The following is a 15,196-nucleotide window of genomic DNA, read 5'->3' as shown; positions in this document are numbered from 1 at the left end:
AAATGAAAGGCAATAATGAAAATATATGATGGACTGATTGAGATGAGAAAAGCTGGTATATGATGAGTTCATCGTTCCTGATTCAGCTTATTATGAAGTAAACATATTTGCAATGACATTTAGAGATTATAGTTGCCTGTGCCATGCTTAATTAGCTATGAGTTATAATGGTTTACCTTGCGTGCCAACATGCTATTAAAATGATTGTGATGTGGTATGATGGGATGGTATCCTCCTTTGAATGAATTGAGTGACTCGACTTCGCACATGTTCACGCATGTAGTTGAAACAAATCAACATAGCCTTCACAATATTTATGTTCATGGTAGATTATATCCTACTCATGCTTGTACTCGGTGTAAATTAATTTTAGTGCATGTTCATGACTGTTGTCGCTCTCTCAGTTAATCGCTTCCCAGTCTTTTGCTAACCTTCACTTGTACTAAGCGGGAATACTGCTTGTGCATCCAAAATCCATAAACCCCAAAGTTGTTCCATATGAGTCCACCATACCTTCCTATATGCGGTATCTACCTGCCATTCCAAGTAAATTTGTATGTGCCAAACTCCAAACATTCAAATGAAAGTCAGTTTTGTATGCTCGAGCCGCTCATGTTTCAACTAGGGCTACCTGTATCTTCGATGCTAGGTGGGTTATTCTCAAGAGGAGTGGACTCCGCTCCTCACTCACGAGAAAGGGCCTGTAACCGGGATGCCCAGTCCCATGATCCAAAAAGATCAAAGCAAATCAAAATAATTAAACAAAACTCCCCCAGGGCTGTTGTTAGTTCGAGGCACTCGTTGTTTCGAGCAAGCCATGGATTGATGCTTGTTGGTGGTGGGGGAGTATAAACTTTTACCATTCTGTTTGGGAACTGCCTATAATGCATGTGAAGGAAATATGCCCTAGAGGCAATAATAAAGTTATTCTTTATTTCCTTATATCATGATAAACGTTTATTATTCATGCTAGAATTGTATTAACAGGAAACATAATACATGTGTGAATACATAGACAAACAAATTGTCACTAGTATGCCTCTACTTAACTAGCTCGTCGAATCAAAGATGGTTAAGTTTCCTAGGCATGGACATGAGTTGTCATTTGATTAACGGGATCACATCATTAGTGAATGATGTGATTGACTTGATCCATTCCGTTAGCTTCGCAGTTGATTGTTTAGTATGTTGCTATTGCTTTCTTCATGAATTATACATGTTCCTACAACTATGAGATTATGCAACTCCCGTTTACCGGAGGAACACTTTGTGTGCTACCAAATGTCACAACGTAACTGGGTGATTATAAAGGAGCTCTACAGGTGTCTCCAAAGGTACATGTTGAGTTGGCTTATTCCGAGATTAGGTTTTGTCACTCCGATTGTCGGAGAGGTATCTCTGGGCCCTCTCGGTAATGCACATCACTATAAGCCTTGCAAGCAATGTAGCTAATGATTTAGTTACGGGATGATGCATTACGTAACGAGTAAAGAGACTTGACGGTAACGAGATTGAACTAGGTATTGAGATACCGACGATCGAATCTCGGGCAAGTAACATACCGATGACAAAGGGAACAACATATGTTGTTATGCGGTTTGACCGATAAAGATCTTCATAGAATTTGTAGGAGCCAATATGAGCGTCCAGGTTCCGCTATTGGTTATTGACCGGAAACGTGTCTCGGTCATGTCTACATAGTTCTCGAACCCGTAGGGTCCGCACGCTTAAAGTTTCAATGACGGTTATATTATGAGTTTGTGAGTTTTGATGTACGGAAGGTTGTTCGGAGTCCCGGATGTGATCACGGACATGACGAGGAGTCTCAAAATGGTCGAAACATGAAGATTGATATATTGGAAGCCTATATTTGGATATCGGAAGTGTTCCGGGTGAAATCAGGATTTTACCGGAGTACCGAGGGGTTACCCTAATCCCTCGGGGGCTTAATGGGCCATAGTGGGCCTTAGTGGAGAAGAGGAGAGGAGGCCAGGGCTGGGCCACGCGCCCCTCCCCCCTAGTCCGAATAGGACAAGGAGAGGGGGGCGGCGCCCCCCCTTTCCTTCCTCTCTCTCCCTCCTCTTTCCCCCCTTCTCCTAATCCAACAAGGAAGGAGGGAGTCCTACTCCCACCGGGAGTAGGACTCCCCTTGGCGCGCCTCCTCCCTGGCCGGCCGCCCCCTCCCCCCTTGCTCCTTTATATACGGGCCAGGGGACACCTCTAGACACAACAACAGATCATTGATCTCTTAGCCGTGTGCGGTGCCCCCCTCCACTATAGCCCTCCTCGATAATATTGTAGCAGTGCATAGGCGAAGCCCTTCGATGGTAGAACATCATCATCGTCACCACGCCGTCATGCTGATGGAACTCTCCCTCAACACTCGGCTGGATCGGAGTTCGAGGGACGTCATCGAGCTGAACGTGTGCTCGAACTTGGAGGTGTCGTGCTTTCGGTGCTTGATCGGTCGGGCCGTGAAGACGTAAGACTACATCAACCGCGTTGTTCTAACGCTTCCTCTTTCGGTCTACAAGGGTACGTGGACATACTCTCCCCTCTCGTTGCTATGCATCACCAATATCTTGTGTATGCGTAGGAATTTTTTTGAAATTACTACGTTCCCCAACAGTGGCATCCGAGCTTGGTTTTATGCGTAGATGTTATATGCACGAGTAGAACACAAGTGAGTTGTGGGCGATACAAGTCATACTGCTTACTAGCATGTCATACTTTGGTTCGGCGTATTGTTGGATGAAGCGGCCCAGACCGACATTACGCATACGCTTACACGAGACTGGTTCTACCGACGTGCTTGGCACATAGGTGGCTTGCGGGTGTCTGTTTCTCCAACTTTAGTTGAACTGAGTGTGGCTACGCCCGGTCCTTGAGAAGGTTAAAACAGCACTAACTTGACAAACTATCATTGTGGTTTGATGCGTAGGTAAGAACGGTTCTTTCTCAGCCCATAGCAGCCACGTAAAATTTGCAACAACAAAGTACAGGACGTCTAACTTGTTTTTGCAGGGCATGTTGTGATGTGATATGGTCAAGACGTGATGCTATATTTTATTGTATGAGATGATCATGTTTTGTAACCGAGTTATCGACAACTGGCAGGAGCCATATGGTTGTCGCTTTATTGTATGCAATGCAAACGCCCTGTAATAGCTTTACTTTATCACTAAGCGGTAGCAGTAGTCGTAGAAGCAATAGGTGGCAAAACAACAATGATGCTACGATGGAGATCATGGTGTCGCGCCGGTGACGATGGTGATCATGACGGTGCTTCGAAGATGGAGATCACAAGCACAAGATGATGATGGCCATATCATATCACTTATATTGATTGCATGTGATGTTTATCCTTTATGCATCTTATTTTGCTTTGATTGACGGTAGCATTATAAGATGATCTCTCACTAAATTTCAAGGTATAAGTCTTCTCCCTGAGTATGCACCATTGCGAAAGTTCTTCGTGCTGAGACACCACATGATGATCGGGTGTGATAGGCTCTACATTCAAATACAACGGGTGCAAAACAGTTGCACACACGGAATACTCAGGTTAAACTTGACGAGCCTAGCATATACAGATATGGCCTCGAAACACTAAGACCAAAAGGTCGAGCGTGAATCATATAGTAGATATGATCAACATAGTGATGTTCACCATTGAAAACTACTCCATCTCACGTGATGATCGGACATGGTTTAGTTGATTTGGATCACGTGATCGCTTAGATGATTAGAGAGATGTCTATCTAAGTGGGAGTTCTTAAGTAATATGATTAATTGAACTTAAATTTATCATGAACTTAGTCCTGATAGTACTTTGCAAATAATGTTGTAGATCAATAGCTCGCGTTATAGCTTCCCTATATTTATTTCTATATGTTCCTAGAGAAAAATATGTTGAAAGATGTTAGTAGCAATGATGCGGATTGGATCCGTGATCTGAGGATTATCCTCATTGCTGCACAGAAGAATTATGTCCTTGATGCACCGCTAGGTGACAGACCTATTGCAAGAGCATATGTAGACGTTCTGAACGTTTGGCTAGCTCAATATGATGACTACTTGATAGTTTAGTGCACCATGCTTAACGTCTTAGAATCGGGACTTCAAAGATGTTCTGAACGTCATGGACCATATGAGATGTTCCAGGAGTTGAAGTCAATATTTCAAGCAAATACCCGAGTTGAGAGATATGAAGTCTCCAACAAGTTCTATAGCTAAAAGACGGAGGAGAATTGCTCAACTAGTGAGCATGTGCTCAGATTGTCTGGGTACTACAATCGCTTGAATCAAGTGGGAGTTAATCTTCCAGATAAGATAGTGATTGACAGAGTTCTCTCGTCACCATCACCAAGCTACTAGAACTTTGTGATGAACTATAGTATGCATGGGATGACAAAAATGATTCCCGAGCTCTTCGTGTTGTTGAAATCGACGAAGGTAGAAATCAAGAAAGAACATCAAGTGTTGATGATTGGCAAGACTACTAGTTTCAATAAAAGGGCAAAGGGAAAAGAAAGGGAACTTCATGTAGAATGGCAAGGAAGTTGTCACTCCCATGAAGAAGCCCAAAGCTGGACCAAAGCCTGAAACTGAGTGCTTCTACTGCAAAGGAAATGGTCACTAGAAGCGGAAATACCCTGAATATTTGGTTGATAAGTAGGATGGCAAAGTGAACAAGGGTATATTTGATATACAGGTTATTGATGTGTACCTTACTAGTGTTTATAGTAGCGCCTGGGTATTTGATACTTGTTCAGTTGCTAAAAATTAGTAACTCGAAACAGGAGTTACAGAATAAATAGTGACTAGTTGAGGGTGAAGTGACGATGTGTGTTGGAAGTAGTTCCAAGATTGATATGATCATGATCGCACACTCCCTATACTTTCGGGATTAGTGTTAAACCTAAATAAATGTTATTTGGCATTTGCGTTGAGCATGAATATGATTTGATCATGTTTATTGCAATACGGTTATTCATTTAAAGTCAGAGAATAATTGTTGTTCTGTTTACATGAATAAAACCTTCGATGGTCATACACCCAATGAAAATAGTTTGTTGGATCTCGATCGTAGTGATACACATATTGATAATATTGATGCCAATAGATGCAAAGTTGATAATGATAGTGCAACTTATTTGTGGCACTGCCATTTGGGTCATATCGGTGTAAAGCGCATGAAGAAACTCCATAAAGATGGATTTTCAGAATCACTTGGTTATGAATCATTTGATGCTTGCGAACCGTGCCTTTTGGGCAAGATGACTAAAACTCCGTTCTCCAGAACAATGGAACGAACTACTGACTTGTTGGAAATAATACATACCGATGTATGCGATCCAATGAGTGTTGATGCTCGTGGCGAGTATCGTTATTTTCTGACCTTCACAGATGATTTGAGCAGATATGAGTATATCTACTTGATGAAACATAAGTCTGAAACATTTGAAAAAGTTCAAAGAATTTTGGAGTGAAGTGGAAAATCATCATAACAAGAAAATAAAGTTTTCTGCAATTTGATCGCGGAGATGAATATTTGAGTTACGAGTTTGGTCTTCAATTAATACAATGTGGAATAGATTCACAAGCTCACAACACCTGGAACACCACAGCGTTATGGTGTGTCCGAACGTCATAACCGCACTTTATTGGATATAGTGCGATCTATGATGAATCTTACCGATTTACCACTATCGTTTTGGGGTTATACATTAGAGACAGCTGCATTCACTTTAAATAGGGCACCATCTAAATCCGTTGAGACGACACCGTATGAACTATGGTTTAGCAAGAAACCAAAGTTGTCGTTTCTTAAAATTTGGGGCTGCGATGCTTATGTGAAAAAGTTTCAACCTGATAAGCACAAACCCAAATCAGAGAAGTGCGTCTTTATAGAATACCCAAAGGAAAAAGTTGGGTACACCTTCTATCACAGATCCGAAGGCAAAATATTCGTTGCTAAAATGGATCCTTTCTAGAGAAGGAGTTTCTCTCGAAAGAAGTGAGTGGGAGGAAAGTAGAGCTTGATAAGGTAATTTGTACCTTCTCCCGAATTAGAAAGTAGTTCATCACAGAAATCAGTTCCAGTGATTCCTACACCAATTAGTGAGGAAGCTAATAATGATGATCACGAAACTTTAGATTAAATTACTACAAAACCTCGTTGGTCTTCCAAAGTACAGTACACACCAGAGTGGTACGGTAATCCTGTTCTGGAAGTCATGTTACTAGACCATGATAAACCTACGAACTATGAGGAAGTGATGATGAGCCCAGATTCCGTGAAATGGTTTGAGGCCATGAAATCTGAGATGGGATCAATGCATGAGAACAAAGTGTGGACTTTGGTGGACTTTCCCGATGATCGGCAAGCCATAGAAAATAAATGGATCTTCAAGAGGAAGACAAACGCTGATAGTAGTGTTACTATCTACAAAGCTTGACTTGTCGCAAAAAGTTTTTTGACAAGTTCAAGGTGTTGAATACAATGAGATTTTCTCACCCGTATAGATGCTTATGTTTGTCCGAATCATGTTAGCAATTGCCACATTTTATGAAATCTGGCAAATGGATGTCAAAACTGCATTCCTTAATGGATTTATTAAAAAAAGAGTTGCATATGATGCAACCAGAAGGTTTTGTCAATCCTAAAGGTGCTAACAAAATGTGGAAGCTCCAGCGATCCATCTATGGACTGGTGCAAGCATCTCGGAGTTGGAATATATGCTTGATGAGTTGATCAAAGCATATGGTTTTATACAGACTTTTGGAGAAGCATGTATTTACAAGAAAGTGAGTGGGAGCTCTGTAGCATTTCTGATATTATATGTGGACGACATATTGTTGATTGGAAATGATATAGAATTTTTGGATAGCATAAAAGGATACTTGAACAAAAGTTTTTCAATGAAAGACCTCAGTAAGATGCTTACACATTGAGCATCAAGATCTATAGAGATAGATCAAGACGCTTGATAAGATTTTTCAATAAGTGCATACCTTGATAAGATTTTGAAGTAATTCAAAATGGAACAGTCAAAGAAGGAGTTCTTTGCAAGGTGTGAAGTTGAGTAAGACTCAAAACCCGACTATGGAAGAAAATAGAAAGAGAATGAAAAGTCATTCCCTATGCCTCAGACATAGGTTCTATTAAGTATGCTATGCTATGTACCAGACCTATTGTATACCTTGCTCTGAGTTTAGCAAGGGAGTAAAATTTTGATCTAAGAGTAGATCACTGGACAGTGGTCAAGAATATCCTTAGTAAGGACTAAAGAAATATTTCTCGATTATGGAGGTGATAAAAGAGCCCATTGTAAAGAGTTACATTGGTGCAAGCTTTTACACCAATCCAGATGACTCTAAGTCTCAATCTGGATACATATTGAAAGTGGGAGCAATTAGCTATAGTAGCTCCGTGTAGAGCATTGTAGACATAGAATATTTGCAAAATACATACGGCTCTGAATGTGACAGACCCATTGACTAAACTTCTCTCACGAACAAAACATGATCATACCTTAGTACTCTTTGGGTGTTAATCACATAGTAATGTGAACTAGATTATTGACTCTAGTAAACCCTTTGGGTGTTGATCACATGACGATGTGAACTATGGGTATTAATCACATACAGATGTGAATATTGGTGTTAAATCACATGGTGATGTGAACTAGATTATTGACTCTAGTGCAAGTGCGAGACTGAAGGAAATATGCCCTAGAGGCAATAATAATAAAGTTATTATTTATTTCCTTATATCATGATAAATGTTTATTATTCATGCTAGAATTGTATTAACCGGAAACATAATACATGTGTGAATACATAGACAAACAAAGTGTCACTAGTATGCCTCTACTTGACTAGCTCGTTGAATCAAAGATGGTTAAGTTTCCTAGCCATGGACATGAGTTGTCATTTGATTAACGGGATCACATCATTAGAGAATGATGTGATTGACTTGACCCATTCCGTTAGCTTAGCAGTTGATCGTTTAGTATGTTGCTATTGCTTTCTTCATGACTTATACGTGTTCCTACAACTATGAGATTATGCAACTCCCGTTTACTGGAGGAACACTTTGTGTGCTACCAAACGTCACAACGTAACTGGGTGATTATAAAGGAGCTCTACAGGTGTCTCCAAAGGTACATGTTGAGTTGGCTTATTTCGAGATTAGGTTTTGTCACTCCGGTTGTCGGAGAGGTATCTATGGGCCCTCTCGATAATACACATCACTATAAGCCTTGCAAGCAATGTAGCTAATGAGTTAGTTACGGGATGATGCTTTACGTAACGAGTAAAGAGACTTGCCGGTAACGAGATTGAACTAGGTATTGAGATACCGACGATCGAATCTCGGGCAAGTAACATACCGATGACAAAGGGAACAACGTATGTTATTATGCGGTTTGACCGATAAAGATCTTCGTAGATTATGTAGGAGAAAATATGAGCATCCAGGTTCCGCTATTGGTTATTGACCGGAAACGTGTCTCGGTCATGTCTACATAGTTCTCGAACCCGTAGGGTCCGCACACTTAAATATTCAATGATGGTTATATTATGTGTTTAAGAAATTTTATGTACCGAAGGTTGTTCGGAGTCCCGGATGTGATCACGGACATGACGAGGAGTCTCGAAATGGTCGAGAAATGAAGATTGATATATTGGAAGCCTATATTTGGATATCGGAAGTGTTCCAGGTGAAATCGGGATTTTACCGGAGTACCGAGGGGTTACCGGAACCCCCCGGGGGCTTAATGGGCCATAGTGGGCCTTAGTGGAGAAGAGGAGTGGTGGCCAGGGCTGGGCCGCGCGCCCCTCCCCCTAGTCCTAATAGGACAAGGAGAGGGGGGCGCCCCCCCCCTTTCCTTCCTCTCTCTCCTCCTCTTTCCCCCCTTCTCCTAATCCAACAAGGAAGGAGGGAGTCGTACTCCCGGTGGGAGTAGGACTCCCCTTGGCGCGCCTCCTCCTTGGCCGGCCGCCCCCTCCCGCCTTGATCCTTTATATACGGGGGCAGGGGGCACCTCTAGACATAACAACATATCATTGATCTCTTAGCCGTGTGCGGTGCCCCCCTCCACCATAGTCCTCCTCGATAATATTGTAGCGGTGCTTAGGGGAAGCCCTGCGACGGTAGAACATCATCATCGTCACCACGCCGTCATGATGTCGGAACTCTCCCTCATCACTTGGCTGGATCGGAGTTCAAGGGACGTCATCGAGTTGAACGTGTGCTAGAACTCGGAGGTGTCGTGCTTTCGGTGCTTCATCAGTCGGGCCATGAAGACGTATGACTACATCAACCGTGTTGTTCTAACGCTTCCGCTTTCGATCTACGAGGGTACGTGGACATACTCTCCCCTCTCGTTGCTATGCATCACCATGATCTTGTGTGTGCGTAGGAATTTTTTTGAAATTACTACGTTCCCCAACAACATGTAGTATGGAAGATATCGCCATCTCATAGTTGTTGCGTTGACAATGAAAGTATGCCGCTCAAAATGTTATTCATCTCTACTTTAAAATCGAGCTCTGGCACCTCTACAAATCCCTGCTTCCCTCTGCGAAGGGCCTATCTATTTACTTTTATGTTGAGTCATCATCCTTCTTATTAAAAAACACCCGCTGGAGAGCACACTGCATTTGCATAAATTACTATTGGTTTATATTGGGTATGACTTGACCAGATCTCTTTTACCATGAATTACAATATTTAGTCAGTCCTTGATCTTTAAAGGTGCTCTGCATTTATGTTTTGCGGTCTCAGAAAGGGCTAGCGAGATACCATTTTGTTATATCATATTATGATTGTTTTGAGAAAGTGTTGTCATCCGAGTTTTATTATTATTGCTCGTTAGCTGATTATGCCATTGATATGAGTAATTGTGAGACCAAAGTGTTATTGTGAGTATGGTTAGTTCATAATACTTGCTGAAAACTTGAATGCTGGCTTTACATATTTACAACAACAAGAGCAAATAGAGTTTGTAAAAGTTTTTCTTTATCACTTTTAGTTTATCAACTGAATTGCTTGAGGACAAGCAAAGGTTTAAGCTTCAGGGAGTTGATACATCTCCAATGTATCTACTTTTCCAAACACTTTTGCCCTTGTTTTGGACTCTAACTTGCTTGATTTGAATGAAACTTACTCGGACTGATGCTGTTTTCAGCAGAACTGCCATGATGTTGTTTATTGTGCAGAAAACAAATGTTCTCGGAATGACCTGAAAATCCACGGACATAAGTTCAGGAAAATATAAAAAATACTGGCAAAAGAACCAAGGCCCGGGGGCCCACACCCTGTCCACGAGGGTGGGGGCCGTGCCCTCCTCCCTGGGCGCGCCCCCTGTCTCGTGGGCCCCCTAATGCTCCACCGACCTCAACTCCAACTCCATATATTACGTTTCACAGAGAAAAAAATCAGAGAGAAAGTTTCACCGCGTTTTACAATACGGAGCCGTCGCCAAACCCTAATCTTTCTCGGGAGGGCTGATCTGGAGTCCGTTTGGGGCTCCGGAGAGGGGGATTCGTCGTCGTCGTCATCATCAACCATCCTCCATCACCAATTTCATGATGCTCACCGTCGTGCGTGAGTAATTCCATCATAGGCTTGCTGGACGGTGATGGGTTGGATGAGATTTACCATGTAATCAAGTTAGTTTTGTTAGGGCTTGATCCCTAGTATCCACTATGTTCTGAGATTGTTGTTGCTATGAATTTGATATGCTTAATTCTTGTCACTAGGGCCCGAGTGCCATGATTTCAGATCAGAACCTATTATGTTTTGATGAATATATGTGAGTTCGTGATCCTATCTTGCAAGTCTATAGTCACCTATTATGTGTTATGACCCGATAACCCCGAAGTGACAATAATCGGGATACTTCTCGGTGATGACCATAGTTTGAGGAGTTCATATATTCACTATGTGCTGATGCTTTGTTCCGGTTCTCTATTAAAAGGAGGCCTTAATATCCCTTAGTTTCCACTAGGACCCCGCTGCCACGGGAGGGTAGGAGAAAAGATGTCATGCAAGTTCTTTTCTATAAGCACGTATGACTATATTCGGAATACATGCCTACATTACTTTGATGAACTGGAGCTAGTTCTGTGTCACCCTATGTTATAGCTATTACATGAGGAATCGCATCCGACATAATTATCCATCAGGGATCTAATGCCTACGAGCTTTTCACATATTGTGTTTCGCTTATTTACTTTTCCGTTGCTACTGTTACAACTACTACAAAACGTTTATCTTTACTTTTGCCACTGTTACCATTACTATCATACTACTTTGCTACTACATACTTTGCTGCAGATACTAAGTTATCGAGGTGTGGTTGAATTGACAACTCAACTACTAATACTTAAGAATATTCTTTGGCTCCCCTTGTGTAGAATCAATAAATTTGGGTTGAATACTCTACCCTCGAAAGCTGTTGTCATCCCCTACATTTGTGGTTTATCAAGACTAATTTCTGGCGCCGTTGCCGGGGAGCATAGCTCTATTCTTTGAGTCACTTGGGATTTATATCTGCTGGTCACTATGAGGAACTTGAAAGAAGAAAGAACTAAGATTTTGCCCTCAACTACGAGGGGAGGTAAGGAACTGTCATCTACCTCCGCACTAGATTCTCCTTCGTTATTAGTAAGCTTGCGACACCTAAACCTGCTACTGCTATGAATTCTGATATGTTGCATGTTCTTGGTGATGCCACTTCTGCTATGCATGAAACTTATGATGAAACTACTTTTGTGCGTGATACTATTGTGCCATTAGGTGAATTCTTGATGAACAACTTGCTAGGGTTAGAGAGAATGAAATTATTGAAGATGCTATTATTGATGATAGTGATGATGAAAGTTCTCCCCCTGATTATGAATTACCATTGTTGAGGAAATCGTTAACTGGTAGCTGCTCGGCTGGCTGGCGAGTAGGGGATTAATAGGCTAATCGGCAAGTTAATCGGCCATTTAATCAATTAATTGGATGATTTATCAGTTTATCGGCTACTCGGTGACCCTACTAGTAGGGATTAATCGGCAAGTTAACTGGTTAATCGGATGAATTCTTGAACAGGGTGAATTACCTATTGTTCCTGAGGGTTATGTTATGAATGAGGAAGCTGCTAGAGCTATCTTTGATTGCAAAGATAGATATGATCTTAAGAAATTATTAGCTAAATGGAAGCAGCAATCTCTTAATGCTAGAATGAAACCTGACCCCGCTTTTGCTACTTCACCTATCTGTGTTACTGATAAGGATTATGAATTCTCTGTTGATCCTGAAATTATTACTTTGGTTGAATCTGATCCTTTTTATGGCCTTGAATCTGAAATTGTTGTGGTACATCTTACCAAGTTGAATGATATAGCCACCCTGTTTAATAATGATGAGAAGTCTCGCTATTATTATATCCTTAAGATATTTCCGTTCACATTAAAGGGTGATGCTAAGACTTGGTTTAATTCTCTTGATCCTGGTTGTGTGCGTAGTCCCCAGGATATGATTTATTACTTCTCCACTACATATTTTCCTGCTCATAAGAAACAAGCTACCTTGCAGGAAATATATAATTTTGTGCAAATCAAAGAAGAGAGTTTCCCACAAGCTTGGGGGAGGCTTCTCCGATTACTTAATGCTTTGCCTGATCATCCTCTTAAGAAAAATGAAATACTTGATATCTTTTATAATGGACTAACCGATGCTTCCAAGGACTACTTGGATAGTTGTGCTGGTTGTGTTTTCAGGGAAAGAACAGTCGACAAAGCTGAATTACTATTGAATAATATGTTGACTAATGAAAATAATTGGACTCTTCCTGAGCCAATTCCTGAGGCAATTGCTGAACCAATTGAGCCAACTCCTGAGCCTATTCCTAAACCCACTCCTAAGAAGAGAGGTGTTCTATTTCTCAGTCCTGAAGATATGCAAGAGGCAAAGTAATCAATGAAAGAAAAAGGTTTTAAAGCTGAAGATGTTAAGAATTTACCAACGATTGAAGAAATACATGGTCTTAATATACCGTCTGTCGAAGAAACACATTGTGTTGAGAACCCGACACAGGTAGTAAAGGTAAACTCTCTATAGATATGATAAAGTTGAAATTCCCTCTACTAAATTTCATAGCCCATGCTTAGATGAATTTGATGACTATATGGCTAGACAAGAAAGTTTTAATGCCTATGTTGGTAGAGAATTAAACAATAATGCTTTCGAAATAGGATGCGTGAGTGATTATATGGCTAGAGTTAAAGATGAACTTAAACTTATTAGCAAATATGCTTCTATGGTTACCACTCAAGCTGAGCAAGTACTTAAAGCTCAAAGTGATTTGCTCGATGAATTAAATAATAAACATGACTTTGCAGTTAGAGTGGCTACTAGAACTGGTAGAATGACTCAGGAATCTTTGTATCCTGAAGGCCACCCAAAGAGAATCGAGCAGGATTCTCAAAGAAATAATTTAGAGGCACCTAGTTCTTCCAAAAAGAAGAAAAAGAAAAACGATAGGACTTTTCATGCTTCTAATGAACCTGCTGTAGACACACCTGAGAATCCCAATGATATTTCCATTTCTGATGCTGAAACACAATCAGGTGATGAACATGAACCTAGTGATAATGTTAATGATAATGTTCATGCTGATGCTCAACCTAGCAAAATTAATGAAGTAGAGATTGAACCTGATGTTGATCTTGATAACCCCCAACCAAAGAGTCAACGTTATGATAAGAGAGACTTTGTTGCTAGGAAGCACGGTAGGGAAAGAGAACCATGGGTTCAGAAACCCATGCCCTTTCCTCCTAAACCATCCAAGACAAAGGATGATGAGGATTTTGAGCGCTTTGCTGAAATGATTAGAACTATCTTCTTACGTATGCGCTTGACTGATATGCTTAAAGTAAATCCGTATGCTAAGTATATGAAGGATATCATTACAAATAAAAGAAAGGTACCGGAAGCTGAAATTTCCATCATGCTTGCTAATTACACTTTTAAGGGTGGAATACCAAAGAAACTTGGAGATCCAGGGGTACCAACCATACCATGCTCCATTAAAAGAAATTTTGTTAAAACTGCTTTATGTGATCTTGGAGCCGGTGTTAGTGTTATGCATCTCTCTTTATATCATAGACTTGAATTGAATAAGTTGACACCTACTGAAATATCTTTGCAAATGGCTGATAAATCAACTGCTATACCTGTCGGTATTTGTGAGGATGTGCCTGTTGTGGTTGCAAAAGTCACTATCTTAACGGACTTTGTTATTCTTGATATTCCCGAGGACGATAGTATGTCGATTATCCTTGGTAGACCCTTTTTGAATACTGCAGGGGCTGTTATTGATTGCAACAAAGGCAATGTCACTTTTCATGTTAATGGTAATGAGCATACGGTACACTTTCCGAGGAAACAACCTCAAGTTCATAGCGTCAATTTTATTGGAAAAAGTCCAACTATCACTATTGGAGGTTTTGAATTTCCTCTTCCTACTGTCAAGAAAAAGTATGAAATTCTTATTATTGGGGATGTTCATATCCCCGTTGAGGTAACCTAGTGTTATTCAAAATTTCTCCAGTTCCGTGTTATTCGGAATGAGTTTGTTAACAAGACTTGATCAAGCTTCTTAGTGGATTCATTTTGATGATCATGAGATGGATGAAACTAGAAGGCACAAGATTTTATACCCTCTTTTTACTTTCTGTTATTTAGAATAAATAAAGAAAAAATAGTATTATCTGTCTATTTTCTGATTTATTCGCGCAATAAAAATATCCCAAAAATAAAATTGCTCCAAATGCCCTGCAAATTTAGTATGATTTTTTATGGAATATTTGAGGATTCTAGGCACTGAAAACACTGCAGGAGGGGCAAGCACCAGGCCACGAGGGTGGAGGGCGCGCCCACACCCCCTGGGCGCACCCCCCTGTCTCGTGGGCCCACGGTGGGCCCCCTCCACTTATTCCTGCACCCACATACTCCATATTCTTCCCAAAAAAATCCCCATCCAGCTCAAGCACGAGTTCTAGCTCATTTTGCTGCGGTTTTCGATCTCCTTGCTCAAAGCTCCATTCACAAAACTGCTTTGGGAATTGTTGCTTGGTATGTGACTCCTCCATTGGTCCAATTAGTTTTTGTTCTAGTGCTTTATTCATTGAAATT

Source organism: Triticum dicoccoides, chromosome 1B, assembly GCF_002162155.2.
Source record: "Triticum dicoccoides isolate Atlit2015 ecotype Zavitan chromosome 1B, WEW_v2.0, whole genome shotgun sequence".
Lineage (NCBI taxonomy): Eukaryota > Viridiplantae > Streptophyta > Magnoliopsida > Poales > Poaceae > Triticum > Triticum dicoccoides.
The sequence above is the reverse complement of the archived record's forward strand: the minus strand, read 5'-3'. Positions refer to the sequence as shown.